We start from the raw sequence: 4,440 nt of genomic DNA on the forward strand, positions 1-4,440 counted from the left end.
TAAGGTGGCTCCAAGTGGAGTGTAAGGCTTTCACAGGGTACAAGCAGAGTTCGGTGAGGAAGCAGGTACTGAAAAGTGACCAAACATTTTCAGAGAATAGATTTTTACATATGCAGAAAAGAAAAGGCCAAAGGGCAGTAAATGACCCATGACATGCAAAGACTTTTACATAGAAAGAAATGTAAAAGATTAATGTTTAAAAAAAAAATAATAAGGATTGTTATAAAAACCTGAAATGAGAAATATGGAACAAACCCACTGAGCTCTCTCAAATAAATTTTTTTAATAGCAGAACAGACCCGTGTTCAATTAAATCAAGAGTTAGCTGATTAGAAAATGAAAAAGTAAATGCATACATAGCATCTGAAACTTATTGCCAGGATTTGTCATGGACACTGAGAGATTAATAGGATGGTTACAAAATTAACAAGAATATGGAGTTTAATAGAAAACAAGGGAAAATACAAGGAAAAAAGTACTGATGGTTATAAAGTTACTTAATGCTGAGGTCTAGAAGGAAGTTCCTTTTTGGCCATACTAAATATTTTCTATTTATTCTATTATAATATTTAATGAATTTTACTAGAAATTGTAAGGATTTGTCCCTTCCTAGCCATTGTTAGACAGAAGTCACTGCTCTACATTATGTAGATTATTTGTCATGAAATGCCATGTGGCATTTCATATCTTGATACATATGTGCATTATAATAAATTATATACATTTCTTAAGATATTGGGCTAAAGGATGGCTTCAAATTGTCTTTACAATTTATTTATGCTTTCAATTTTAAGCTTGCAAAGGTGGTGTAGCATAAGTAGAGAAGGTTTGTGAGAGAAAGCAAAGTTTCTCTTCTGTTTATTGCAATTCAAAATCATTTCAGCAAGCTCAAATTACTCCTAAGTGGGATGGATCAAATGTGGAGCAAACCTGTGATAACTGGTAGTTTACAGTGGATACCGTAGTGGCTGCAAGAATATGAATCAAAACTAACCAAACAGTCAGATTTAACTCCTGCTTGAACTATTGGTCAAACTGTTTGATTTAGGTCCATAACAATGAATTGCCATGGCATTCTTTTAAGCAAACATTAGTCCAATCAATAGTCGTGGCTGTAATTTTGGTCAACAGCTGGCTGCATATGAGGCAGCAGTGTGCCCAGGCGTCTAAGAAGGCCAACAGCGTCCTGGCTTGTATCAGAAATAGTGTGGCCAGCAGGGCTAGGGAAGTGATCATCCCCTGTACTGGGCACTGGTGAGGCCCCACCTTGAATACCGTGTTCAGTTTTGGGACCCTCACTACAAGAAAGACATTGAGGTGCTGGAGCGGGTCCAGAGAAGAGCAATGAATCTAGTGAAGGGTCTAGAGAACAAGTCTCATGAGGAGCAGCTGAGGGAGCTGGGGTTGTTCACCCTGGAGAAAGGAGGCTGAGGGGAGACCTTATTGCTCTCTACAACTACCTGAGAGGAGGTTGTAGCGAGGTGGGGATCGGTCTCTTCTCCCAAGTAACAAGTGATAGGACAAGAGGAAATGGCCTGAAGTTGCACCAGGGGAAGTTTAGGATGGATCTTAGGAAAAATTTCTTCACCAAAAGGGTTGTCAAGCATTGGAACAGGCTGCCCAGGGGAGTGATTGAGTCGCTATCTCTGGAGGTATTTAAAAGACGTGTAGATGTGGTGCTGAGGGACATTGTTTAGTGGTGGACTTGGCAGTGCTAGGTTAAAGGTTGGACTTGACGATCTTAAAGGTCTTTTCCAACCTAAATGATTCTATGATTCTAATGTACATTTAATGTTGTAAGTGTTCAGGGCTTGGCAGCTTCACTTGAAATGTATATTTGTGAAATAACAAGGCAATTCAGTACTTTCCTTTTGCAAATAGATTTTCTGTGTAATTGACCACAAGGAAACCCAAGTTTCTGGAGCATTCCCTTATGGAAACATTCCTTTGCATTTCAAAGGTACAAAGTAGACAAAGGATAGACTCTGCACCTACAACTTCCATTGCTTGAAGTCAATGCACTGTTTAGGAAAGTGTATTGGAAGACTGTATCCCAGTTTTCCATGTTGTTGGTTAATAAGGCTTAGTGTGCATTCATAAATGTTTTCACTTGGTCACATACATGTAGACAATGTTAACAAAGTTGGACATGGCCACTTTGATCTTAGTTTATATATACTGTGTAGCTTGAACTAAAATTCTTAGGTCTTGTCAGTGAACATTAACCAGTACTGGAATTGCTAGTATTCATCCTGGCATGTGCAAGGAAAGCCTATTTCAGACTGACAAATATCTTTCTGAATAGAAAAATTAAAAAGAATATCTATTTTTTTGGCAAATTCTGCAGTTTGTGTTAGGAAAGTGCAAACTTCCAGGGCCAGCTGTTATAACATTTCGTAAGTGTTAGGAAAGTTGTAAACTTCTTGTATATACATCTGTATTTCTGGTTTGGTCAAATCTCTATGCTTGATTTGTCCTGAAAATTGCAGATTTATTCTTAGGATAGTGGAATATTGCATTATATGTATCCCATTCCTCAGCTATATAAAACGTTTATAAATTATGAGAAGGCATAATGTTGGCATTTTTTGTATTTTACTAATGATGTTTCCTATTTGAAAGATAATAAGATCACTTGATCACTCAACTTTGTGCAACTTTGGAACCTATTGATTAAATTTCATCAAAATAGATGAAAAACAGAGGTATCCGGTTTTAAAAGCACTTCAAAAACAGTGATGTTCCTACAACTTTGTAAAAATATTGTAGTAGTAAGTGTGCCTCCTGCCTGTCTGGGAAGACCAGGAAAGAGTGCAGTAACTCCAGTGTCCTGAAGTAACAGACGGTGATAGGAAATCACTGTGGTGTTGCAGGAAAACGTTTGAAAGTGCAATTGTTAAGTATTCTCTGATCTGTCACGTTGCAACAAAGTGCCAGAGGATCTTGTCATACAGTAGCATTAAGGGTTTATAACGTATCCAAACAAATTAAAGTTAGAGAAAAAGCTTCACCTTTTACTCATTTTCCTCTTCTTTACTGCAATTTTTATATCTTTTAATGTTTCCATTCTCCAAATAATTGCAGTAAAAATGTGAAAATAAGATGAAATCAGCATTCATAGGTCACATAAACAAGTGTTTTGCTATAAAATAACGTAACATCATAATGTAACGTAACGTAACGTAACGTAACGTAACATAACATAACATAACATGACATAACATATAACATAACATAACATAACATAACGTAACAACTATGCCACTGTACATACTGGATTTTAGTACCTTTTCTTGCTGGTATTTTAAGAAAATGTTAAAAATAAACGAGTCACACAAAATAAAGTAATATATAGAGCAGGGGCAATTGGTTCCAAATAAAGAATTTGTAGAATCCTGTTTCTATATTATTTCAGAAAGCTCAGGATTTGCATAGAGTTTTTAAATAGTAGGAATTCTGTCACAGTGTGTAATATATATTGAACACAGCAACAATTAGAATGGCATTATGTCTCCCAGTATCATTTGCTTGCCTTTTGGATTTGTGGTATGCCCATTATATTACATATGTTGTTATATGAATCTAATGGTCATCAAATCATTCCACATATGGATGAGAAAACATAGTTGTTTCCAAGATCAGTACTCTTCAATGATTCTTACTTTGTTTTTCTTTTTTTTTTTTTTTTTTTTTTTTTTGGTAAGGCAAGTGCAGAAATATATGATTTCCTATGAAAGTTCTTTATATGGAGCAAGAATAAAGTACAAAATGTCATTCCCGAGTGAAGTGTTGAAGGGAAAACTCATTTTGTATTTAATTTGTATGGCTATAAAAGCCTTTGTAGATAATATGAAACAGAGTAATGGCAATTTACACTTCAGCAAAAGGAATGGATAAATTTTGGAATTCTAACTTAGATATCCACAGAATCAAGGGTCTGGTTTAATTAAAAAAATATTTTATTTTGATCCTATCAAAACTGGTTGGTCTTGGGACTTATTCCGTAAGAAACTGAGTGAATATCAATCTTCTGAGCCTGAAGACAAATATAATCTTTTCTTTTTAATAACAGATTATAGGGGGCCATATTGTTCTTGATGAAGTGAGCAGTACTTCACCCACAATTTTCTATGATCTGCTAATAACATAGAGTAACAAAAACTTCAGAATTAAATGACAAAAGAGAGATTCATATGAGATTATGAGGATTTTTCACACTGTACAGAGAGAGAATTCAACATCTGACCTCTTCATTGCAGCCTCGCAAAAGTAATTTCCAGTATTCTCAGGCTCATAACAAGGAGTTAGTAGTCCCTTACAAAATATACCTCATAAAAGAGGCATAACGTCAATGCCACCATTCATTCAAAATTTAAATGATGGATGAAAAATAATGGAGACTCATATTACATTTTGTAGTTTTATTTATATAGCAACATT

This window comes from Rissa tridactyla, chromosome 4, assembly GCF_028500815.1.
Source record: "Rissa tridactyla isolate bRisTri1 chromosome 4, bRisTri1.patW.cur.20221130, whole genome shotgun sequence".
NCBI classification, from domain to species: Eukaryota; Metazoa; Chordata; class Aves; order Charadriiformes; family Laridae; genus Rissa; species Rissa tridactyla.